Source organism: Xenopus laevis, chromosome 3L, assembly GCF_017654675.1.
Source record: "Xenopus laevis strain J_2021 chromosome 3L, Xenopus_laevis_v10.1, whole genome shotgun sequence".
NCBI lineage: Eukaryota > Metazoa > Chordata > Amphibia > Anura > Pipidae > Xenopus > Xenopus laevis.
In genome coordinates, this window is record NC_054375.1 from 142498844 (window position 1) to 142526744 (window position 27901).

The 27901-nt window shown below is 39.4% G+C and overlaps 1 protein-coding gene across 2 annotated transcripts in view; it reads right to left on the reverse strand.

Annotated features, from left to right (window-relative positions):
* clec4g.L (C-type lectin domain family 4 member G L homeolog) overlaps positions 1-27901 on the reverse strand; it is a 55310-nt gene that overhangs the window by 12769 nt on the left and 14640 nt on the right. Inside the window, exon 1 of one of the 2 annotated variants that reach the window (XM_041587133.1) lies at positions 1825-2674. The exons of the other annotated variant lie outside the window; for it this stretch is intronic. The gene's annotated coding sequence lies outside the window, so the exon portion shown is untranslated. Of the gene's footprint in view, positions 1-1824; positions 2675-27901 lie in introns of those variants that run through there. 2 annotated transcript variants of the gene reach the window in all.

Consider the following 27901-nt stretch of genomic DNA (forward strand, 5'->3'; position numbering starts at 1 on the left):
TTAAAAAATTAACAATCAATTCATTTGAAATTCATGATTAGGCTCAGGATGTCAACAATTCATTGGTAAGTGCCAATTAATTATACAAAATAGGGTGCGTTTACGAAGTTGATGTTCTAAAAAAATTGATTCAGATATAAATAAATATAAAGTGCAGTGCGATAAGAGTCAATTAATAAATAGATAATTGCGTAAAAATGAGATCTAAATTAAATTATATTATGACCAGGAGTTAGGATCGGGATCAAACAGAGTGCCACTATCATGCAGTAAAGTAAAAGGATATAATGAAAAAATCAGAGGGTGTAGCTGTCCCAAAAACTAGCCGCCTGTTCGTTTTTATAAGACTGGGACACCACAAAGATGAAGGCAGGACAGGGTAACCGAGACTGTGGCCTTGTAATTAACTCACCCTGATCTTGTAGGAGGCTATGCTATACCTAAAAAGCCACAAATCATCGGCCCCTTAGAATGTAAGGAAGAGTATGGAAGGATATAAGATAGATAGTAGCAACAATGGATGACCCAAACCACTTGTAGTAACCCAAAGAGATCAATTTTAAAATAAAAGAAGATATCGACTCGCCCTATAGTTGAGCACTGGTCACTTTTTGAATTATGGAGGTTTGCTCCCTGCCTCCCAGGTTCACTGGGATGTCTCTTTTCTGCTCATGCCCTCCTCCGTGCGTGACATGATTGAGCAAGTTAACACACGTGCATGGAGGGTCTGGTCAACTTGGCCAGACCCTATCCTTACAAGTAGCCATTAAGTGTAATTTGCGGTTGAGCCAAAGTTTTGTTCTCACATATTATAACACAGGATAAGTGCTGAGTGCCAGCAGGGAGCAGAAGGGCTGGCTTGGTACTAGCAAGGTTTTAAGGGAAATTTTTAGTTAAGGCAACTTTTAAGGGTACATTACTTTAATGTGTCAGAGTGTCATTCAACAATTTTCTTTCTTGACACCATCTGCCCCCTTTATGATTATGCCATTATATCTGGCAACATTTAGCAGGACTATACAGGTATGGGACCTGTAATCCAGAATGCTTGAGACCTGGGGTTTTAATTTAGATCTTCATAAGTCTACTAGAAAATCATGTAAACATTAAATAAACCCAACAGTCCTGCAATATAGCCAGGTACCGAGACGGGTTACCCTCAGACTACCCACGCAATCTGCCCCAAAACTCAACCACCTTGCAGGTCATCCATCTGTACTCAACCCAATGTAGGACTCTAATGGGAAGGCACTCTCCATTTTATCCAAATAATCCAAATTTTTTAAACAATACCTTGTACTTGATCCAAACAGCCTATTGGGTTTATTTAATGTTTACATGATTATTTTCTAGTAGACTTAAGGCATGAATATCTAAATTACAGAAAGATCCAATATCCAGCTCCCAAGCATTCTGAATAACAGGTCCCATACCTGTTAGAAATAGTTATAAAATACAGTTCTGCTCCAAATTCCCTCAACAAAGTCTTCCTAGTCCTGTAACGATTGAGTTGCATTGACATAAAGTTGCACTGCATATGCCCAATGGGTTTTATTAGGCTGTGGCTTTAATTAGGGGTCAGTGGGACAATTAAGCCTGAATGTCCTCCAGCCCACGCTGTGATCTAACATGGTAAATCAGATTACAAAAAGATGAAGTATATTAAGGTTAAGCCTTCCAACGGTATTTGACCCATAGAAAAAGGAGCTACACCTTAAACATGTAATAAACAGACAATAGAACAAAGTCAAAATAATAAAGATAATAAAAAGTTTTCAATGGAGTTTTTAAATGTAAATATATTTGTTTTAAGCTGCTCCTCACCTGCCCAGCGTCAGCAGACACTTGATATAGGCTGAAATGGTTCTGTTTGTCAGTAATGTAGAAGTAACAATGTGGATGCGACTGTTTAGAACCAACGAGACGTCTGCCATCAGTTCTTTCCCCACTGCAGCTCAGCACAGAAGTATTTGTAGCAACTTATCTTTCTATCTCTTGACAGCCACTCCCTGTACTTAGTGATTTATGCCTGAGATTTGGGGAGATTTATTAATCTTCTTCCCCTGAAACATGAGTTATCTGGGTCTTCTCACGATGCATTCTATTAAAATTAGGAGGAGATTTTGATAGGGTTAGATAGTTCTGCCCTACAACCAATGACTCACTGCTGATACCAGATCTTGATGGTTCAGACATCAGTTGTGTTACAATAAATAGGTGGAGGGTAAAATATCTGATGATTGCACTTCCTATTCTCTCTCTGCCACAATCTGACTTGTTATTACTTGTTTTTATATATGAATCCTTAATAACATAAGTACAGATTTCATATTATAATAATGTGACCCACCTCTGCTCCCACCAATCTTCTAAGAGTTTTTGTCTTGTTGGAAGACTCCACTCAGAGTTGACATTAGAGGAATTCTGTGCAATGTAATACAATTTTGTCTCACATTTATCCACAGTATATGTAAGCCCCATGAACCATTAGAAAAGGGTACATTTAATTCAGTTGCCTCTCAAATAGGAAAAACGTATTGAAGTCTAGAGTCTGAGAACTTCTAGAAACCCTACAGAAAACTGAACATCACAATTAAACCGTCCAACTAAAGCCAAATTACTTTGAGGCAACTTTTAAAGGGGGTTTTCATCTTCAAATGAACTTTTAGTATGCTGTACATTTAGAGAGTGATATTCTGAGACAATTTGCAATTGGAATTTATTTTTTATTTTTAGTGTTTTCTGAGTTATTTAGCTTTCTATTCGGCAGCTCTCCAGTTTGCAATTTCTTGCAAATTACCCTAGCAACCATGCATTGCTTTAAATAACAGACTGGAATATGAATAGGAGAGGCCTGAATAGAAAGATGAGTAATAAAAAGTAGCAATAACAATACATTTGTAGCCCACAGAGCATTTGATTTTTTTAGATGGGGTCGGTGACCCCTGTCTGAAAGCTGGAAAGAGTCAGAAATAGGAGGCAAATAATTCAAAAACTATAAAAAGAGAACATGAAAACTATTGAAAAGTTGCTTAGAATTAGCCATTCTATAACATTCTAAAGGTTAATTTAAAAGTGAACCACCCCTTTAAAGGAACAATAACACTAAAAACTGAAAGTTTATCAAAGTTATTAAAATATAATATACTGTTACCTGCACTAGTAAAACTGGTGTGTTTGCTTCAGAAACACAACTATAGTTGATATAAACAAGCTGCTGTGTAGCCATGGGGGCAGCCATTCAAGCACAGGATGCACAGTAGATAACAGATAAGTACTAGTATAGTTTATATAAACAAGCTGCTGTGTAGCCATGGGGGCAGCCATTCAAGCACAGGATACACAGTAGATAACAGATAAGTACTACTATAGTTTATATAAACAAGCTGCTGTGTAGCCATGGGGGCAGCCATTCAAGCACAGGATACACAGTAGATAACAGATAAGTACTAGTATAGTTTATATAAACAAGCTGCTGTGTAGCCATGGGACAACTATTCAAGCTGGAAAAAAGGCGAAAAAGCACAGGTTTCATAGCAGATAATAGATAAAACACCATTGTATTCTACAGAGCTTATCTGTTATATGCAATGTATCCTGTGCATTTTCTACTTTTTTCCAACTTTAATGGCTGCCCCCACGGCTTCACAGCAGCTTGTTTATATAAACTATTGTAGTGTTTCTGAAGCCAACGCACACATTTTACCAGTGCAGAGTAACAGTATATGATATATTCATTATTTTAAAACACTTTCATTTTTGGTGTTACTGTTCCTTTAATGTGGAACCCAGTTAGGACCAGCTAAATGCAGAATTCATTAGGGCAAAACTGTCTTGGATCCTTCTTTTGAATGAATTTGTTTATCTTACACACTTTGAGCAGAATCTCTGTAACTCCATTATCCCTGAAAAGATTCAAGTCCTGACATAATAGCGTGAAGCAGTTAGAACTCTTTAGGGTAATGGCACACGCTGCTATTTCGGGACATTAGCCGCCCAGCGACAAATCGTTTCTTCTTCGGGCGACTAATCTCCCTGAACTGCCTTCCTGCCGGCTAGAATCAAATTCACCCGAAGGATGGCAGTTGGAGCACTGCGTTTTCCGAAGTTGCCGCACCGATCCGAAGCGATCTGACTGCCATCCTGACAGCGATTTACATTGTAGCCGGTGGGAAGGCAGTTCAGGGAGATTAGTCTCCCGAAGAAGAAGCGTTTTGTCGCGGGGAAACTAATCTCCCGAAATAGCAGTGTATGCCCTGGCCCTTAGACATATTTCATTCTCACATAAAGACTGCAATGAGATTCTCTGACACAGACTGAGCCATATCTGGCCTCACTAGGTTGGGTTTATAAAGTAATTCAAATATAGGTAAAGGGGAATCGCTGTATTTCCTGACAAAGCAAAGGAAAAAGGGAACAAAAACAGATATGCGTAATATGGTGCAGTATTTTCTGCTATTTTTTGTATAGATGCACCTTTAACTGTGCGTGATTAAATGTATATAAAAGTGCAAACAGTGTGTGACAAAATTAAAACACTTCGATTGTGCGACTGTGTGTCTATTTTATATATATATATATACACCACTGTTAGTTTATACATTAGTGTAAAAAAAGATATATGTGACTAGAAAAATTTATACCAGTGAAAAAATAAAAATAAAAAATAAAAAATAAAAAACATAAAATTTTTTTTTTAGATAATAATGTGTAAAAATACCCTTATCTCACAGACACCTCTTATAGTTAATATATTAACAAATTAGTTCTAAAGACACCAAATGGTAGCAAGCATAGAAAGTTTTGGTTTAATTGCTTAATTAGTTTCTTTTAAATGAAATCTTCACCCAGTGCTGATCTGGTGGTATATTATACTCACAGACGTGAGTGAATCTGCGCTTTTGAGAGAACAAGCCGTGTCCTTCCAATAATCATCCGACAACCTTCTAGCTGGGCAGAAAATAGAGCGGCATGTGCAGTATCGTTTAAAAAAGCTGTTTAATAAAAATATAAAATACACTCACAAACGCCTCTTTTAAAATCGCATGTAAAATCTGTGAAGTCCGCTTTTCAAATGAAACCGTAGCGTCCTTTACTTTGCTCTGCGCATCTCAGTCTTACGCTGCAGCTCCAAACGATCTGTCTCCGCTCGACGCGTTTCGCCAATAGGCTTCTTCCAAGAGCGATTTCTTCTTCCCATAATGCTCTCCACTTAAAGCCCAGCTAGATTCAAAACTATCCAAACTTTATCCACACAAATGAACATAACCCATCGTAAAGGCATATCTGCACCTATAACTAACTATTCCACAGTATTTTCAAACCTCTGTTGCAACATTCACATTGACACAGTTGTTACAGCGCAGCAGCAACATTGTATTCGCTATCAGTAAAACATGATTAATCCATGTATAAAAAGAAAAAGGAAACCTCTTGCACGTTGTTACAGTATCATATTCCTCGAGATCACATTCTTTCAATTCGTAACATATTATTTTTACTCTAGAAATGCTCTCAAATTGAAATCTATGTTTAAACCTCCTACGGGCCTGGGAATTTCCTACGGGCCTGGGAGAGCCCTTGATAAGGACTCGCTGTAAGTTGGAACTTCACTGCCCAAAAGACTCAAAAACTTTTGCTGTGGACTTTTTGCTAATTCTCCTGGAGATCTTATGTGGGTGGTAAAAACAGAAATGTTTTCATTTAGATTACAGAAAAACTATGACTTTAATGATATTTTTGGTGAAAAAGATGATGTTCCACAAATTGATTCAGAACACTTTGTAGACATAGAAATGTATGATATGCTTGATAAATTGGAAATTGCGATGAAAAGGGAGTTAAGGATATGGTGGGATAAAACCACATTACAGAGGTATCTGGAATGTGGAAGAATACCCAGAGGCTTAAGGATACAAAAAAGACCAACATTTGGCTTAGAAAATGAGACATTTATAATGAATTGGGACAAAATATTAGAAGAATGTAGCAATAACTTGATAAAATTAATCATACAGAAACAAACAAAAGATCTAGATACCATTAACAAAGAAATCTTGGAATTACAAAAAGAGATTGAACCGTTCAGTGATCTGAGAGAATTCCAGGAGGAAGAGACACAGATCACTGAAAGACTCAATAAAGTGGAAAATGAAATAATAGAAACAAAGAAAAGGAAGTTTGGAAGAGATAAAGATGATTATAGAAGGGGAAATAAAGGGAATTTTCCCTATAAAAGAACAAATAATAGAAACCAGGGAGATTTCACATCAGAAGTTAATCTCGGAAAAAGTCACAAAAAGAAAGGGGAGATTGAACAAAAGCATCACAATTCATACGTAGATAGGAGGGAACCTAACTACACTAGAAGATACGCACAGGGAGGAAAGGATATTAGGAACAAAGGTTACACTAATTACAAAGATACAAATACACATAAAAAGGGACAGAAGTATTTTTTAGGGAAGGATCATCAACCACAGTGGGAAAGAGGGGAAAAGAGTACACAGGGAATATTGAATCACAGGGAGGAAACATATCACAGTTGGACACCAAAGAAAAGACAAGAGGAAAGAGGAGAAAACTATTACAAAAGAATAGATCTGAGGGAGAAGGGGAGAGAACGATTAAAGTAAAAGAAATACAAAAAGAAGAGACCCTTATAAATAATGGTATCTTTAACTTAAGTTCATATAATCTAACTGAGACCCAAGAAAAAGTGTTAAAAAAAGGCCTAAATTTTGCACCAATGAATCAACCAAATTGTTTTAATCTATTTATAGATGCACAAAAATTCATAAGAAAAATAACCCTTAAAAAATATTTTATGAATAAAAATGCCATAATAACAAACTATAGTTGCAACACAGAAGAAAAAGTAAAAAAGAAATCTACATTTATACCATCTCAAGAAAAAGGAAAATCTATAGAAATGTATGAAAAATTAATACTAAAAGACCTGGAAAATTTGGGAAGAAATAAAAAAAGAAATCTAACGAAAAATGAACGTCTAGCCCTAAAAGAATTAAGCGAAAATGAATCAATAACGATCAAACCAGCGGATAAGGGTGGTGGGACTGTTATTATGAACACAGAACAATATAAAGCAGAATGTATAAAACTTTTAGATGATGAAAATACATACCGAAAATTAGATCAAAATTCTAGAGAACTTTTCCAAAATAAATTAATAAAATTAGTTACTAAAGCTGAAAACGAAAAGGCAATTGATAAAACAGAAAAAGAATATATAATTAATAAATATCCAAAAACACCCCTTTTTTATATTTTACCTAAAATACATAAAAACCCAATAACACCCCCAGGTAGACCAATTATTTCAGGTATTAATTCATTAACCAATAATTTGTCTCACTTTATAGATACTAAACTCCAGGGATATGTAATTAATTTACCTTCATACTTGAAAGACTCTACGCAAATATTGAACATCCTTGAAGAACAAGAGTGGCAGCCGGAGTGGCTTCTTGCCACTTTGGATGTAAAATCTCTATATACCTGCATTAAGCATGAACAAGGATTAAGAGCAATAAAAGAATTCTTAATGCAAGATTCAAATATAAGTGAGGAAGGGAAGGAGTTTGTCATAAATGCTATAGAATTTATTCTAAATCATAATTTTTTTTGGTTCAATGACAAATTCTTCCTCCAAACCTGCGGGACAGCCATGGGAACTAGGTTCGCGCCCAGTTATGCCAACCTCTTCATGGGATATTGGGAGAAGCATACCCTGGGAACAATGGCACTGGACGCGAGCCTAGGGATCTGGAAACGCTACATAGATGACATCATAATTATCTGGAAAAAAGGGGAAGTAGAACTAAAAAGATTTGTAGAACAGATAAATTTAAATGAGTACAATTTAGAATTCACATTAAATTTCAGCTCGAAAGAAATACATTTCCTTGATTTACAAATTTATATAGAGAATGGTAGAATATGCACACGTACCTATTTTAAAGAAGTAGATACAAATAATTATGTGCTGGCCTCAAGCAATCACAATCCACAGTGGATAAGAAATATCCCACAAGGACAATTTAGAAGGATTAGAAAGAACTGTAGTACTCTGGAAGAATATGACATACAATCCGAAATCCTTAAAAAAAGATTTAAAGATAGAGGGTATCAAGAAAGGGAAATACAAAAAGCATATGAGACAATAAGGGATAAAGACAGAAAACAGATGCTTAAGTATAAAAAAGAGGAGACAACTATACTAGAAAATGTAGAGAAAGAGAAGTTTAACATGTGCTTTGTAACACAATATAATTCACAAGCCAGTAATGTTAAAAGAATTATAGAAAAACATTGGAATGTGTTAGCTTTGGATAAAGACTTAGAACCCCTTCTACCTAAAAAGCCAAGAATTATTTTCCAGAAAGCTCCAGATCTGAAACAAAAATTAGTACATACTGGGAATAATGAGAAAAAGGGCAAAGAAAAAAAGAAAGAGCAACTGAAAGGGTTTTTTCCATGTAGCCTTTGTAAGGCATGTAGACACAGTATAAAAACAAAAACTTTTAAAAGCCAGAAAACAGGAGAAAATTTTGAAATAAATAATCTAATAAAATGTGACACCCCGAATGTAATATACATATTAGAGTGCCCATGTGGCCTCCAGTATGTGGGTAAAACAAATAGAAACCTTAAGGAAAGAATAAGAGAACATGTGAATAACATACAAAAAGGAAATGTAAAACATATAGTATCAAAACATTTCCTTGAAAAGCACAATAAAAAGGTAACAGGCCTGAAATGGTGGGGGATAGAGAAAATTGAAAAGGATTGGAGAGGTGGAGATCTAACAAATAAAACACTAAGAAAGGAAAGCTGGTGGATTCATAAATTGGGGACCCTCTCTCCAGGAGGTTTAAACATAGATTTCAATTTGAGAGCATTCCTAGAGTAAAAATAATATGTTACTAATTGAAAGAATGTGATCTCGAGGAATATGATACTGTAACAACGTGCAAGAGGTTTCCTTTTTCTTTTTATACATGGATTAATCATGTTTTACTGATAGCGAATACAATGTTGCTGCTGCGCTGTAACAACTGTGTCAATGTGAATGTTGCAACAGAGGTTTGAAAATACTGTGGAATAGTTAGTTATAGGTGCAGATATGCCTTTACGATGGGTTATGTTCATTTGTGTGGATAAAGTTTGGATAGTTTTGAATCTAGCTGGGCTTTAAGTGGAGAGCATTATGGGAAGAAGAAATCGCTCTTGGAAGAAGCCTATTGGCGAAACGCGTCGAGCGGAGACAGATCGTTTGGAGCTGCAGCGTAAGACTGAGATGCGCAGAGCAAAGTAAAGGACGCTACGGTTTCATTTGAAAAGCGGACTTCACAGATTTTACATGTGATTTTAAAAGAGGCGTTTGTGAGTGTATTTTATATTTTTATTAAACAGCTTTTTTAAACGATACTGCACATGCCGCTCTATTTTCTGCCCAGCTAGAAGGTTGTCGGATGATTGTTGGAAGGACACGGCTTGTTCTCTCAAAAGCGCAGATTCACTCACGTCTGTGAGTATAATATACCACCAGATCAGCACTGGGTGAAGATTTCATTTAAAAGAAGCTAATTAAGCAATTAAACCAAAACTTTCTATGCTTGCTACCATTTGGTGTCTTTAGAACTAATTTGTTAATATATTAACTATAAGAGGTGTCTGTGAGATAAGGGTATTTTTACACATTATTATCTAAAAAATTTTTTTTATGTTTTTTATTTTTTATTTTTTATTTTTATTTTTTCACTGGTATAAATTTTTCTAGTCACATATATCTTTTTTTACACTAATGTATAAACTAACAGTGGTGTATATATATATATATAAAATAGACACACAGTCGCACAATCGAAGTGTTTTAATTTTGTCACACACTGTTTGCACTTTTATATACGTTTAATCACGCACAGTTAAAGGTGCATCTATACAAAAAATAGCAGAAAATACTGCACCATATTACGCATATCTGTTTTTGTTCCCTTTTTCCTTTGCTTTGTCAGGAAATACAGCGATTCCCCTTTACCTATATTTGAATTTCCTACGGGCCTGGGAGAGCCCTTGATAAGGACTCGCTGTAAGTTGGAACTTCACTGCCCAAAAGACTCAAAAACTTTTGCTGTGGGTTTATAAAGTACAACCAGAGGGTGACAATGTAATAAAAGAGACAACGTTTGCTACTGGTCTATTAATTACAGTTAATTTCCACATGAGATTGCTGTATTCCTCAAGAACCACAAGGTTTTGAGGGGGAATAAAACAGATAAAATATATATAGTGCAGTATTCCAAAATAAATTTGCTATGTTCGAATATAACCGCATGTGAATACAAAATCATGCATCACCATCAGGAGTTAATATTTAACCAGTGTAAAAGTTTGTAACTTAAGTGGTGCTAGAGGTATTTCGGCTATAGTCCTTATTTATATATCCAAGTTTTGACACCCGTGATGTTTAGAGTTATAGTTGCACTGAAGCCCACACTCCGATCCTAGTGTGTCTGGCGGGTGTTTATTCTTACAAGAAGTAAGTTGATACAGGCATATGTCATTTGAGCATCTCAGTTCGCTTTCATTCTTCTAAAAACTTTAGTGGGTAAAAGGGAAGTAACGTGTGTGGAAGCGTTATAAAAATTTGAATAATTAATTGAAAATTGCACTCACAAGCATTCCTCCAGTAAAATCGCTTTAAAACCAATGTGGCATTCCGGTCTATTGTTCCGAGTCCTTTGCGTAACTGAACTGTCTGATGCGTTCACCTTAGTCCAGTGTCGTTTCCGCGGGTCACCAGGCTGCCGCCTCCACACTCTCGTCCAATCGCTGAAGCGTTTCGCCGAATGGCTTCATCCAAATGAGCGATAGTCTCACTTCCAAGCGATCGCTTCTTTTACCCACCATATTCAAAGTCCAGAAAACTTTATTGTCCACAGAAAAGCATCTATCCTTTGCAAAGATCCCCATAAACAGATACATTCCATAAACATTGTTGCACAAAATACATCCTATTTCTGATATTTCATAAAAAATAAAAATCATCCTGTTAAAAAAGCCCTAAGGTTAAAATCAATATTAAGGCCATGGGGGGGGGATAATGTTTTAAGTTTATGGATCCACCAACTTTCTTTGCAGCCTGTCTGCATTACTGAGATATAACAATGGCGACAAGGACATCTGAACCCTCTGTGTAGCCCCCTGAACAGTTTCTGCAGCACCCAGGAGAGCCTGCAGTGTCTTGGGATCTCTGGTATGAACAGTTTTCTATTTACTGGCATCTGGCCTGGATGACACCTCCCCCGAGAGGAAAAGGGCCCTGTTACTTCACTCCCTGGGCTCTGAAGCATACCCTATTTTCACAACTCTGGGAGCAGATTCCTCATATGCTGCCACAGTACAGGCTCTGGAGAATTACTTTAAACCTGCCCCAAATGCTTTAGTGGCCAGTAGGGATGTAGCGAACTGTTCGCCGGCGAACTAGTTCGCGCGAACTTCGACTGTTCGCGTCCGCCGAATGTTCGCGAACGTCGCGCGACGTTCGCCAATAGGCGTTCGCGTTCGATTCGAACAAAAATCGTTCGACCATTCAACCATTCGATTCCTTCGACCGCTAAAATCGAAGGATTTTCGTTCGAATCGAATGATCGAAGCCATTGGATTGAATGAAATCATTCGATCGAATGGCTTCGATCGTTCGATTCGAACGAAAATCCTTCGATCGAACGATTAAAATCCTTCGATCGTTCGAATCGAACGATTTGCGGATGTTCGAAGTTCGCGAACTGTTCGCATTTTTTGCCGGTGTTCGCGAACGGCGTTCGCAAACACATAAACGGCAGTTCGCTACATCCCTAGTGGCCAGAGTTCAGTTTCGCAGGCACTGTCAGGCTGAAGGTGAACTTATATGTCCCTATGTTGCAGATAGGGTTGCCACCCAGCTGGTATTTCACCGGTAAAACACCGGACAAGGCCGGGGCCGGTATTACAAATTTACCGGCAATGCAGTTGCCGGTAATTTGTAATACCCTTCAAAAAAAGCCCTCTGCGGGGGCGGAGTTTGCCTGCTGAACCGGATGGACACGTACTGTTAACGCTCCGTCCTTGAGGAGGATGTTTTGAGGGAAAAATAGCTTTCTGCCTCCCCCAACAGCTCTACAAAACGATCGATTCACTCTGTGTCAATGAGGGGGCCAGACAGGCGCAAAAACAGCAGCAGAAAGCAGTTACCGCTTTCTTTAATCCAGCCGCAGTCAAGTCTCCACACGCGGCTGCAGGGTCCGGAGCCATATTGGAACCACTGCGCAGCAAGAAGCCTACATCGCCGACCGCTATGATAAGTAAATCTCCCGAGCACGCACCTGCCACGGCGGCCCAGATAAAGGAAATGCTCCTGGATATGAAGCACACTCTACAGAGTGATATTAAGCAACTATCTGACAATCTCAGGAAAGAGATCAGAGACCTGGGGGATCGCACTGCGCACATGGAGGAGAAAATGGGTGAGTTTGCAGATGCTCACAATGACTTAGCAGACTCCCATAATAACACCCGCTCTGAACTTGCCCGCATGTCAAATACCAGACCTAGAAGATAGGTCCCGCAGGAACAATCTGTGGTTCAGGGGCATACCAGAAACTGTACTCCCCAGAAATTCGGAACCCCATATCACTGAGCTACTTCGAGTGATACTGCCAGATCTACACGCACTGGAAATGGCTATCGATCGTATCCATAGGGTACCAAAACCTAGAACAGCCCCTGATAATGTCCCCAGGGACGTCCTTGCCAGATTCGTCTTTTACCAAACGAAAGACAAACTACTCTCTCTCGCTCGCAAAAAGGAAAACTGGCCAAAACAGTACCAGCACCTCGAAGTGTATATGGACTTGGCCCCTGCCACTCTGCTCAAACGCAAGGCCTTCGCTGAGATCACTAGTCTTACGCCAGAATGACATCCCCTACCGCTGGGAGTTAACCAGTCAAGCTTATTATCCAGCGTAATGGGACACCCACCATACTGTCCACAGTGAGTGACGCCAAAAAAGCCCTTGCTCGATGGGATCTACCTCCAGTTCCTACTAAAGACCCTCCTTCGGAGCGACTCTCACCGACACGCTCGCAAAAGAAGCTTCAGACAGATTGGCATAAAGTTTGATGCTTTCTCCCAAATGGTCTGATATTTTCCCATTCTTAGTTTGATTCTAGACGTCGAAATGTCTCCTTCTGACTTGGACATCTTTTCGACCTATTCACTCCCCGAGGCTCCTTACTTGGAATTGGAGTCGAGTAGTGGTTACCTGCTAAAAACCACAAGCACCTTGTTAAGTTCCAATGCTCTCAAAGGTTTATTCACCTGTTCACTGTTTGTTTTCTTTCTGTTTTCTGATTGTTAGCACATGGCATATATTTTCTTTTCTTTTTTGTTTTTTATTACCAGGCACTAGGCATATTGTCAGTTTTCTATTTGATTGTGACAGCCCTTTTGGGGGAAAGCATGCTCACCTACAACAGAAATGGTGCGATTTTATTCGCTAAATTGCAGAGGTTTAAACTCCCCAATAAACGGAACCAACTTCTCCATGATGCCTATAAGGCGAAGGCTGATGTTCTCTTTTGCCAGGAAACTCACTTCTGTTGTTTAGCTCCTCCTAAATTCTCCTCTAAACGTTTCCCACATTCCTATCATGCCTACGCTAAAAATAAATCTAAGGGGGGTCTCTATTCTAATATCATCTAAATTACAGTTACAAATTACAAATTAAAGTTCAAGGGTGTGGGTAGATATTTGATGCTGATTTGTGTGATAGGAAATACCACATACTCGCTGATCAACATTTACGCCCCAAATGAGCATCAATCCAACTTCCTAGCGAAAATTCTCCCAAAACTCCTTCATTATAAAATTGCAAAATGTGTAATTGCCGGGGACTTTAACATGGTCTCGGACCCTAACGTTGATATTGCCAAAGGTCAGAGAGGCCCTATATCACAGACGCAGAGAAAACATAGTGCAACGTTTAGTAACCTTCTGCATTCCCATGGCTTAATAGATGTGTGGAGAGCGAAGAATACACTCACCAGGGACTTTACCTATTTCTCCCCTCGCTTCCGTACCCACACCAGGATTGATGCGTTCTTTGCTGACCCCCAAACCACTACGCAAATTATGAAAGCCTGGATAGGGTTAAGAACTTGGTCTGATCATGCCCCTATTGGTATTGAGATTCCTAATTCTAACACCCCCACAGATAAGTTACCTTGGCGCCTGAATGATAGTCTGCTTCTCAAAGATGACAATAAAGCCTATATTGAACAAGTTATAAAGCAATATTTTACTTTAAACTCTAACGGTGAAGTTGGCTCTCAGACGGTATGGTTGGCGCACAAGGCGGTTCTGCGGGGGGAATTTATTTCCCTTGCTAGACGGCTTAGAGCGTCCAGGGACGATACTCAATTGCAACTTGAAACTAAATTAGCATCTCTTGAAAAACAGACTATCCATCAGACTAGCTCCTTGCAGTACCACGAAATAAACGAAATTAGACAAAAACTCAATGATATCATAGTGGCTAAAACAGCCTATTGACTAAAATTACTTATAAAAGCTTTTTTACTCCAAGGGCAATAAGGCTGATAGATTATTAGCATCGCAACTGCGGAAGCAGCAAGCTCAGTCTAGAATAAGTCATATAACAACTTTTCAGGGCAAGCAAACTGATCCTAAAGTTATTGCCAATGAGTTTGCTGCCTATTATGCTAAATTGTATAACCTCAAAGATGATTCTACAGCACCAAAACCAACCTTAAGTATAATTAGGGAATACCTGGATAGAATTCACCTCCCCTGTCCCACGCAATCCCAGCAAGATGTCTTGAATTCACCAATATCTAGTGACGGGGTAACGGCTGTAATTAAGAGCCTAAAACTAAATAAAGCCTCGGGCCCCAATGGGTTCACGAACACTTATTATAAAACATTTTCCCCTATACTCTCCCCATATTTGCTTCAAGTATTCCAAGATATCATAGATACGGGGGACATAACCCCAGAGTATCTCCAAGCCCATATTGTCACGATTCCCAAACCAGGAAAGCCCCCTGACCTATGCCATAGCTATCGCCCTATAGCGCTCCTGAACACTGACCTTAAATTATATGCTAAGCTCTTGGCGCAAAGACTTAACCAGATTCTTCCTTCCCTTATTGACCCAAATCAAGTTGGGTTTGTACTTCATAGACAAGGTTCAGATAGCACACGTAGATTCCATAATATTATCCATATATTAAAAAGACAGAAAACCCCAGCGTTATTGCTGTCTTTGGATGCAGAGAAGGCGTTCGATAGGGTCAACTGGGAATATATGGAGGAGACTCTTCGACAGTACCAGCTAGGTCCAACCTTTCTTAAAGCTGTGCTCCCCCTGTACACGACTCCTACGGCTAAGATATGTACGGCAGGGGCCCTATCGAGCGCCTTCTCCATCCCTAATGGCACGAGGCAAGGCTGTCCATTATCTCCCCTTATTTTTGCACTTATGGTTGAACCACTAGCCCAGAGGATTAGAGAAAATGTAGACATAACAGGAATCTCATGCGGTTTGACCCAACATAAAATCGGACTATTTGCAGATGACATCTTGTTAAGCCTCAGGAACGTCGCGGTGTCATTATCCAATTTGTTCAAAGAACTAGCAACTTTCCAATCTGTTTCTTGGTATAAAATCAACCAGTCCAAAACTCAAGCGCTACCCTTTCATATTCCGTTCCCTAGTTTGCAAGGCTATAAACATTGTTATAATTTTGATTGGAGGGACACTTATATTACGTATCTTGGCCTTAAAATCCCTAAAGATCCGGAAGATATTTGTAGGTTAAACCATCAATCCCTCCTGAAAATGATTGAAGCAGAATGTTTTAAATGGAAGTCAGAAACAATCTCGTGGTTGGGACGAATCATTTCTATAAAAATGAACATTTTGCCGAAAATATTATATTTATTTAGAACGCTGCATATAGCTCTGCCACCAAGATTCTGTCCGGCCATACAAAAAGTTATAAATAAATTTAATTGGGGCGAATAAGCCCTCTAGAGTAGCTTTTAGTTGTGCTCAATTTCCCAATTTCGGGGGGCCTGGGTTTCCCTAACGTAAAAAGGTATTATATTGCTACGATGCTGGAAACTGTAATTCGATTGCACTCCCCACCTGGGGTTAGGAATTGGGTCGATATCGAATCTGAGTTTGCTAGTGATCATAATTTGTTGCAACTTTTCTGGCTACCTAAGAGATTTAGACCACCTATTACTCACCTGCTGCCGACAACTCGGACTCTGTTACAGATCTGGGATGTCATGACCAAAAAGCTTAATCTTACCTCTTTTCCATCGCCTCTGACTCCCATTGCAGCCTTGCACCGTTTATCCCTAACATCTATCTCCAAACCTGGATTGCTAAAGGTATTACTGCTATTCGCCATTTGTATTTTGCGAATTCCTTGAGGAACTTTGAAGATTTGGCTGAGAAATATGATTTACCAATCTCCCATTATTACACCTACCTCCAGGTAACTCATTTCCTCAAATCTCACCTTTCAAATGTAAAAATCTTACGCCAACAGACAAGAATGGAATATCTTTGCAGTAAAGCATGGGACGTTAAGGCACTCATTTCAGATTGCTACCATCAGCAATTCCAACTACCAGATGACTTCTTATTTCCATATATGCGAAAATGGGAGGACGATCTCCAGATTAATCTTGCCCCTCGTACTTGGCAGTATTCCATATTGGCCCCCAAAGGTGCCATTAATTGCACGAACCACGTCGAGACACATTTGAAACTGCTTCATCGTTGGTACCTTACTCCGCAAAAGATAGCAAAAATGAACTCCCAATATTCTCCTTTGTGTTGGAGGCAATGTGGGGAAGTTGGCACCTATGTTCATATGTGGTGGCACTGTCCACTAGTTAAACCATTCTGGTCTAACGTCTTTGCTCTACTAAACAACAGATTGGACTATACCTTGCCTTGCCTGCCCCAAATAGGACCCCTACAAATATATCCTGAAAACTCTCCTAGCATCAACAAGAAACTCTTGTTTCACATCTTCAATACAGCGGCTACGTTAATAGCGAAATCCTGGAAACAAAGAGAGACTCCTAATATATAGCACTTACTCCAACAGTTGGAATTCAGGGAACATATGGAGAGAATGACTGCAAGCTCATTAGAGTCCAAACTCAAATGTAGCCACATCTGGGACCCATGGCGTCCTTTATAATTCTTATGAGGTTGTGCCCCCTGCCATTGCTACTTCTAGAGGTAGCTGGATGAAGGAGAATAGGCTATCTACCCTGTTACCTTAACCAATATGCCGCATATGCCATGTGCTACTTATGATTTTTCTTTTCTTTTATGATGCCTTTTCTATTGCTTTATTTTATTTTCCATTTTTTTTTAGTTTACTTTTCTTCCCTATTCCATGCATCTAACAGTTTGCGTACTGTTTATGTTTCCATGTGCTTTAACTATGTACAATCAAGTCTTGTGACTGTTCTGAACTTGTTTATTATGCAATAAACATACAGGTTTCAAAAAAAGCCCTCTGCCTGCCCCCAATTCGCGCAGAACTTACCTTTTCGCAGTGTTCTTGACATCGCTGCGATGTTGCTCCGCCCCATTTTGCATCACACTGCGTAACCCCGCCTCTTTTTGTATCATGGACCACCTCCTTTTTGTACCCGCCCCTCACCGGCAGGTTATTTTTTTCAGTAATGGTGGCAACCCTAGTTGCAGAGCTGAGGCGGCTAGCAGTCCCCTGCAAAATACACTGTTCATGTACACAAGCTGACTGACAGTACATCCAATGCACACTGCTTCAATTGTGGAGGCAGCCGCCATAAAGGTGGCATGAAACTGTGCCCAGTACAAGGGAAGCGCTGCAGGCGCTGTAACAAATTGAACCACTTTGCTAAATTCTGCCTCTCAGTGCCAGACACACCAGTTCATAATCTAGAACAAAATGACTGTACACCTGATAATAGTGAGATTAATGCAGTGGGTAAGGATAATGAGAATTTCAAACTCTGCCACTGTGTTATTGCTAATGTCGCAATTTCACTGCTTTTGGACACTGGAGCAAAGGTTTCTATTATAAACGCTGCGACATACAATGCATATTTTCGGCATTACCCACTCCAAGATACACTAACCTGCTTAACAGGTAACAGTAATACCCAAATTTCAGTCTTGGGCAAAGTAACCTTACCTGTTACACACCAAAAGAAGCATTTAGGTAGCTTTCCATTTTGTGTCACAGAGAAGGGTACAAAGCTACTGGGGCTGGATTTGTTTCATGCACTGGGATTTAAAGTTCTTGATCAGACAAATGCTGAAATACACATAGTAGTAGACACTATCTGGAAAAATAAATATCCCCAGGTTTTTACTGGGCTGGGTCGCATATGCAATTTTTCTCAAAATCCAATGTTAAACACCCAGGTATCTCCAGTGATGCAGCCTCTGCGTAGGCCCCCTCTAGCTATCCGTGCTGCAGTAGAAACAGAGCTGAATAAGCTGTTGCAGGAGGATATTATAGAACCAATTGACTTTTCCCCATGGGTTTCCAACCTAGTAATCACTAAAAAAAAAGATGGGCAAATCCGGCTATGTGTGGACCTACATCAGGTAAACAAAGCAATAATACCTGACTGTTACCCTCTACCCACTACAGAAGACCTCATTTCCCAATGCCATGGTTCTACATTTTTCACAAAGCTGGACCTCCGTAAAGGCTATTTACAAATACCCCTCTCTTGGAAGGCCAGAAACCTGACAGCTTTCATTACACATCATGGACTTTACCGTTTCAAACGCATGCCATTTGGGCTGTGTTCTGCTCCAAGCTGTTTCCAAAAAATCATGGTAACTGTTTTTGCAGGAATCCCTGGGGTAACCATTTATCTGGATGACATACTCATTCATGCACCGTCTCTGGAGGAACACAATACAATCCTTGATCAGGTATTTCACAGGCTGATGGACTATAACCTCCCCTTGAATGAAACAAAATGTGTTTTCACACAAACTGAAGTTGACTTTGTAGGTCATAGACTCTCATCACTGGGAATTCAACCATTGCAATCCAATCAATTACATCAATTACCTGAGCCAAAAGACAGAGCAGAACTCGCTTCATTTCTAGGATTCACAAACTATTATCTACGTTTCGTAGCTGACTATGCAGAAATCAAAACACCATTATGTTCCTTACTTAAAAAAAGATGTGCACTGGGAGTGGACACCAGCATGTTCCCAAGCAGTCTGTACACTGAGACATCATATTGCTTCAGCAGCAACCCTTTCGCATTTTTCAACAAAGGCACCTATATTTGTCTCTTGTGATGCTTCAGCTGTTGCCATAGGTGCAGTCTTATCACAAATTCAGCATGGAGTGGAGCACCCTGTTGCTTTTGCTTCTCGAGCTCTCTCTCCAGCTGAGCAGAAATACGCAGCAGGAGAGCCGGAGGCACTGGCCTGTATATGGGCTTGTGAAAAGTGGCATCATTTCCTTTATGGCAGGAAGTTTACCCTAAGAACTGATCACCAAGCCCTAACTTCCTTGCATTACTGAGATATAACACATGGGCACTCCAGAAGGTAAATGACATTTGTAGTGTCGCATCTAATAAGGTCCTGAATCTCAAATTGTTCTCCAGTTGTATGACTTTTGAAATTCTTCGTTTTTGTGCCAAATTTACAAGATTTACAAAGGCAACACGGGAAAAATCCCTTCTATACATCCTTTCCTCTTTTCTTGTCCACTCTGTTACTACAGGTGTGAACCAATTTTTGTCTTCAGTTAGGGGCTTTTTGAAAGATAACTTTTGGTTTCTTGGGTATTGTTTCCAGTTCTTTGTCCAAACTCAGAACATGCCAATGTTTTTCAACTATTTTCTTTATTGCTATTGCTTTCGGATTATATTGTGTCATAAAACACACACTTAAATTCTCTTCCTCTTTCATTTTGCTGTAGGTTTGTTTCTCTTCATTATATTTTAACATTTCATCCCTATCCCCTTGTCTAATTTTTTTATAAGCTTTTACTATGTCTTTTTCTTTATATAATCTATCCCTTAACCTTTCTGTAAGGGTCCTGGATTGTTTGTCATAGTTCTCCAGGTCACTGCAATTCCTCCTCATTCTTCTAAATTGTCCCTGGGGGATATTTTTTTATCCACTGGGGATTGTGGTTGCTGGTGGCTAGGACATAATTATTGGTGTCTACCGTTTTGAAGAAGGTACACGTGTGTACTGAGCCGTCCTTTAAATAAATCTGTAAGTCCAAAAAATCTATCTTTTCAGCACTAAAATTTAGTGAGAACTCCAAATTGAAATCATTTATATTTAGTGAGTTCACAAATTTTACAAGATTGCTTCCCCTTTACGCCAAACAATTAGAATGTCATCTATATATATCGTTTCCACATTATTAAGCCCTCCCCTGATAATTTTGGCTCTAATAATTGTTTCTTCTAGTACCCCATAAACAAGTTTTGCGTAACTTGGTGCGAACCGCATTCCCATCACGGTCCCGCATATTTGGAGGTAATATTCCACCAAAAAAAGTTATTTTTAAGTATAAATTCTATTATCTATAATGAATTCCTTGCATTTTGGACTTATACTTTCCTCTTGTGTCAAATGGTATTGTACAGCCTTTATACCTTGTTGATGTTTTATACAAGTGTAAAGGGATTTAACATCCACGGTGGCGAATATCCACCCTGGGTTCCATTTAAAGTCCTTCAAAATATTCAAAACCTGAGTGGAGTCCTTTAGATAAGAAGTTGGGTACTGACATAGGATTGTAATTTGGTATCAATAAAATGGGAAAGGTTACTGGTTGGGGAATTTATTCCCAAAATGAAAGGTCTCCCAGTGAGTTTTAAAGTGGACCTGTCACCCAGACACAAAAATCTGTATAATAAAAGTCCTTTTCAAATTAAACATGAAATCCAATTTCATTTTTTTATTAAAGCATTCATAGCTGTTGAAAACTCATTTAAAAATTTCAGCTGTCAATCAAATATTGCCTGCCCCTGCTCTATGCCATGGGCATAGAGGCGGGGCAGACAATTACTTTCACTTTCCATTCAGCACTTCCTAGATGTCACTGCTCTCCCCACATTCCCCCATTCTCTTCACCATTTAATTGTGTAGCCAGTGCATGGGGGTGGACATCGGGTCCCCCATTCTGGTGCACAAACAAGATTCTGAGATGATACAAGGCTTGTCTTAATAACAGTGTCCACAAAATGGCTGCTGCCTGCTTGTTATAATTATGAATTCCCAGACTGAAGGAAACAAGATTCAAATAATTTATATAGTGTAATTAAAGTTCATTTTGCTTGACTAATGTGATAAAATAGGATTTTGAATAATTTTTTTGGGTGACGGGTCCCCTTTAATGGATCTTTGTGTACTTTAGGAAGAATATAAAATAGAAGGGTTTTTGGATATTTGGTTATAATATAATTTTTCTCAGTAGCATCTATCACCTTATGTGCTTCCGCTTTAAAGGACCAGTAACATCAAAATTTTTCTCTCAAAATTTGTTAGGATAGAACAAAAAATAACACCAAGTCACCAAGTAGAAGATCTAGGGTGACACTAGGGTGCACTTAGAATTAGCAATTGAGGGAGACGTTCAGAACTACTGATTGTTGGTTTGAGGAGGATCTGGAGGAATTTTGTTTATTGATAAAATACTATAACAAAGTAACAAATCAAAACATAATAAATGTCATGTCTCCAGCATAAGCCTTCAAATATGCCTTCATATTTCACAATCCATTTGCTCGGAGCTCCCTCCGCTGGACACTTGTAAGTGCACAAGGTCACTTCCTATATCCATTTTTACACCTCCGTAAGGCTTATGGCAGAATTTGGACTAATCAGGCTACCGTACGCCCACCATGTGACCTAGAGCAATGCCTTGTGGGAGCCAGGACTCCATTTGACAGACCATGCTGCTGGAAGAAGCACACAGTTCTACATCTCTCTTTATGATAGAATCGCTGGTAAGCAAATAGTTGCACCAAAACACCTGTGCCAGTATATATATTTTATGCTGCAGTTATACATTTATTTGCATGTTTTTATATAGTTCATTGCAAGCATACTTATTATATTTCTGCTGTTTGTATTACAGTTTCACCTCTATTCCACTTGCTTATCCAGTAAAATCTACAGACTCCAAGCTTAATCTCTTTATTGGATTGTGGGGAGGTTTAGCTGTATGTCAAACTACACACTGCCCCAGGGTAACACGTAGAGAGGACAGAACAATAAACATTGCGCAGAACACAGGATAATCAAAACTTAGAAACAACAACAAAACAGGTTAAATCAAATAATTAATCTGTAACCTTCAATATTATCATTAAAGTTTGCCTGTCCATTTCTCAATTTGTTTACTTTGCGTGCAGGGGTACAGAGATTTAGCTGCTGATATCCCCTCTACTCCTGATCTTTCCCCCTAAACCCTAAATATTCTTGGGTTTTCCTCATCCTCTTCAAGTAAGACACTTTGCCCCTCGCTTAAAACCTCCAACTTTCCCTTCTGTTTCTTCCCAGAATCCTCTTTCATGGAACTGTTGTTTCACGGGGGAGTCTAGCGTGCCCCCAACTGTCCATCTCCCTTTTTTTCCTCCTCTTTTCCCCCACCTCTTTCTCTCTGTTTCCTTTCTCTCCAACCTATCGTTCTTCTTCCTCCTTTTTCATCACCTTCCCCCAACCTTTCCTACAGAATAAAGCAAATCTATTGGATGTCTTTAGCTGTGCCTTAGATGCAAAACTCCATTTCTTCCTTCTGGAGTTTCTTACCTGCAGCCACTCCTGCCCTTCTACTATTGTTTTCGTTGGTTCCACCCTTCATCTCTGTGCAACTTCCTCTCTCCTCTCTGTGCTGTTCCTCCCTAGGGATTTCCTGTTCTCTCTCCCTACTCCTGCACTTCCTCCTGTCCCTCCTGCACTTCCTCCTGAGCAGTGAGCAATTGCTGCTGTGACTCTGAAAGCTGAAATAGCTCCTGTTCTATCATGGGATAAGCCTTGAAGATGTTGTGCCAGGCCTCAGGGCATATGCGGTGTGAGTGACACAAGGTCATGCACATGTTACACTCTTTACTCACGTGACCCTGGGCCCCACACAGAGCACAAGTTTTAAAGTTACAGTCACTTGGCAAATGTTCCCTTGAGCCACACCTGAAGCACTGGTGAGGCCTTCCTTTTTTAGGAGGATTTCAGACATGGCAGGTCCTTAGTCAGCTTGACAGGATGATCCCTTAAAGGAGAACTAAAGCTTAACTAAAGAAGTAGCTAGAAATGTTGTACATTAGGTTTTGGGCTTCTGTACCAGCCCAAGGCAACCATAGCCCATTAGTAGTAAAGATCTGTGTCTCCAAAGATGCCCCAGTAGCTCCCCATCTTCTTTTCTGCTGATTCACTGTGCATGCTCTGTGCTGCTGTCACACACAATATACAGTACACATAAAATAGAAATGTCACAATATAAGGCTAAGTATTTAATACAGATAATTACAACATGGCAGCACAGAAACCAGTGCAATTAGCATCAGAATTTAATAATCAGTCCTGTAGCATCAGCTTATATTACAGGGGAAGCTCATTTTCTGCTGGATAATTAGTGACGAGCCCTAAGCTTAGCTTCTCAACAGCCAATCAGAGCCCACTGAGCATGTGAGTGTCACAGACACTTTCCAAGATGGTGACCCCCTGTGACAAGTTTGAAGTCCTGGATCATTGCTGCTATTGACAAGCTGAAACTTTAGCCTCGTGCAATAAGTTCAGTATTCATTTTTAGGGTTTTAGTTCTCCTCTAAGATCTAGTCATCTATCTTCTAACACTTTGTTTTCTGGTGAACTGTGTTTGATGCCCACCCATCCAATCCCCATCTAATTTCAGGCTCAGTTCAGCACTAATGCATTATTATTTGAAATGACATCACACCCAAATGCTAAGCACTTGAAAACACCAAGAGCTATAACTTTGCAGTGCAGACAGCTGCTCTTTGCAGTGAGATAAACAAGCATTTATAGTCTTAAACTGATACCATAATGCCAACTAATAATATTACTTCAATGTTTATTTATATAGCAAGGCTCTATGCTTTCTCTACCCTTGCAAACTTGCTAGTAGCAGGTTAATATAGTTATTTTGTCTGGACATTGTACACTTAATAGTAAACAAAAATGTGCATTGACCATAACTGGAACACACAGTCATTGCACAATCCATGAAGTTATGCTATGTCCTTAAACATGGGACCAGGGAATAAAGTGGAATCAAAGGTATTAAGTTTGGGCCAAATGTTCATTCTTTTTTCTATTCATGAGATTCATTTTTTCTCACAGATGGCGCGACACTTGATTTTCGCATTGTCACATGGTGCGTCATTCATCTTTCCCTCAGGGGTTAGGTGAGTGCATTTTTCATTCCCTCCTCCATTATTTGGTTCCCCTTTTCCCCAAAATCTTTGAGAAACAAAACAAAACAACTTTAAAAAAATGAAAGTCAGTGTAGTCAATATATATAATCCTGGTATTTTTGCCTGAAAATGGTAAGCAATGTGGATGAAGATAAAGAAGCATTGTTTGGTGATTTTTGCTTTCCAGCCCCGGGCTGGATTATCAATTAGGCACACGAGGTACCTGCCTAGGGTTAACCTGCTGCTGGAGATCTGAATCTGGCCTTTTTCTGGAGATGTCGTTTCTGTTGGTTTAATTGGATGCAAAACTCGAGGAGCTTGAGCCTCTCAGGCTGAGCAGGATGAGCTCATCTTTGGCATGGGGTGAATTAATAAGGCCCTGGGGGATATTTTTTTATCCACTGGGGATTGTGGTTGCTGGTGGCTAGGACATAATTATTGGTGTCTACCGTTTTGAAGAAGGTACACGTGTGTACTGAGCCGTCCTTTAAATAAATCTGTAAGTCCAAAAAATCTATCTTTTCAGCACTAAAATTTAGTGAGAACTCCAAATTGAAATCATTTATATTTAGTTAGTTCACAAATTTTACAAGATTGCTTCCCCTTTACGCCAAACAATTAGAATGTCATCTATATATATCGTTTCCACAATATTACGCCCTCCCCTGATAATTTTGGCTCTAATATTTGTTTCTTCCAGTACCCCATAAACAAGTTTGCGTAACTTGGTGCGAACCGCATTCCCATCACGGTCCCGCATATTTGGAGGTAATATTCCCCATTGTACCAAAAAAAGTTATTTTTAAGTATAAATTCTATTCCATCTATAATGAATTCCTTGCATTTTGGACTTATACTTTCCTCTTGTGTCAAATGGTATTGTACAGCCTTTATACCTTGTTGATGTTTTATACAAGTGTAAAGGGATTTAACATCCACGGTGGCGAATATCCACCCTGGGTTCCATTTAAAGTCCTTCAAAATATTTAAAACCTGAGTGGAGTCCTTTAGATAAGAAGTTGGGTACTGACATAGGATTGTAATTTGGTATCAATAAAATGGGAAAGGTTACTGGTTGGGGAATTTATTCCCGAAATTATAGGTCTCCCAGGGAGTTTTAATGGATCTTTGTGTACTTTAGGAAGAATATAAAATAGAGGGTTTTTTTTTGGATATTTGGTTATAATATAATTTTTCTCAGTAGCATCTATCACCTTATGTGCTTCCGCTTTAAAGGACCAGTAACATAAAAAAAAAAATTCTCAAAATTCCTTAGTATAGAACAAAAAATAAACACCAAGTCACCAAGTAGAAGAGCTAGGGTGACACTAGGGTGCACTTAGAATTAGCAATTGAGGGAGACGTTCAGAACTACTGATTGTTGGTTTGAGGAGGATCTGGAGGAATTTTGTTTATTGATAAAATACTATAACAAAGTAACAAATCAAAACATAATAAATGTCATGTCTCCAGCATAAGCCTTCAAATATGCCTTCATATTTCACAATCCATTTGCTCAGAGCTCCCTCCGCTGGACACTTGTAAGTGCACAAGGTCACTTCCTATATCCATTTTTACACCTCCATAATGCTTATGGCAGAATTTGGACTAATCAGGCTACCGTACGCCCACCATGTGACCTAGAGCAATGCCTTGTGGGAGCCAGGACTCAATTTTACAGACCATGCTGCTGGAAGAAGCACACAGTTCTACATCTCTCTTTATGATAGAATCGCTGGTAAGCAAATAGTTGCACCAAAACACCTCCACAGCTGCCAGCACCCCCCAGAGACATTGCTGCATAGACATTTGTGCCAGTATATATATTTTATGCTGCAGTTATACGTTTATTTGCATGTTTTTATATAGTTCATTGCAAGCATACCTATTATATTTTCTGCAGTTTGTATTACAGTTTCACCTCTATTCCACTTGCTTATCCAGTAAAATCTACAGACTCCAAGCTTAATCTCTTTATTGGATTGGGGGGAGGTTTAGCTGTATGTCAAACTACACACTGCCCCAGGGTAACACGTAGGGAGGACAGAACAATAAACATTGCGCAGAACACAGGATAATCAAAACTTAGAAACAACAACAAAACAGGTTAAATCAAATAATGAATCTGTAACCTTCAATATTATCATTAAAGTTTGCCTGTCCATTTCTCAATTTGTTTACTTTGCGTGCAGGGGTACAGAGATTTAGCTGCTGATATTCCCTCTACTCCTGATCTTTCCCCCTAAACCCTAAATATTCTTGGGTTTTCCTCATCCTCTTCAAGTAAGACACTTTGCTCCTCGCTTAAAACCTCCAACTTTCCCTTCTGTTTCTTCCCAGAATCCTCTTTCATGGAACTGTTGTTTCACAGGGGAGTCTAGAGTGCCCCCAACTGCCCATCTCCCTTTTTTTTCCTCCTCAGAAACCCCACCTCTTTCTCTCTGTTTCCTTTGTCTCCAACCTATCGTTCTTCTTCCTCCTTTTTCATCACCTTCCCCCAACCTTTCCTACAGAATAAAGCAAATCTATTGGATGTCTTTAGCTGTGCCTTAGATGCAAAACTCCCTTTCTTCCTTCTGGAGTTTCTTACCTGCAGCCACTCCTGACCTTCTACTATTGTTCTAGTTGGTTCCACCCTTCATCTCTGTGCAACTTCCTCTCTCCTCTCTGTGCTGTTCTCCTCCCTAGGGAGTTCCTGTTCTCTCTCCCTACTCCTGCACTTCCTCCTGTCCCTCCTGCACTTCCTCCTGAGCAGTGAGCACTTGTTGCTGTGACTCTGAAAGCTGAAATAGCTCCTGTTCTATCATGGGATAAGCCTTGAAGATGTTGTGCCAGGCCTCAGGGCATATGCGGTGTGAGTGACACAAGGTCATGCACATGTTACACTCTTTACTCACGTGACCCTGGGCCCCACACAGAGCACAAGTTTTAAAGTTACAGTCACTTGGCAAATGTTCCCTTGAGCCACACCTGAAGCACTGGTGAGGCCTTCCTTTTTTAGGAGGATTTCAGACATGGCAGGTCCTTAGTCAGCTTGACAGGATGATCCCTTAAAGGAGAACTAAAGCTTAACTAAAGAAGTAGCTAGAAATGTTGTACATTAGGTTTTGGGCTTCTGTACCAGCCCAAGGCAACCATAGCCCATTAGTAGTAAAGATCTGTGTCTCCAAAGATGCCCCAGTAGCTCCCCATCTTCTTTTCTGCTGATTCACTGTGCATGCTCTGTGCTGCTGTCACTCACAATATACAGTACACATAAAATAGAAATGTCACAATATAAGGCTAAGTATTTAATACAGATAATTACTACATGGCAGCACAGAAACCAGTGCAATTAGCATCAGAATTTAATAATCAGCAAACCTG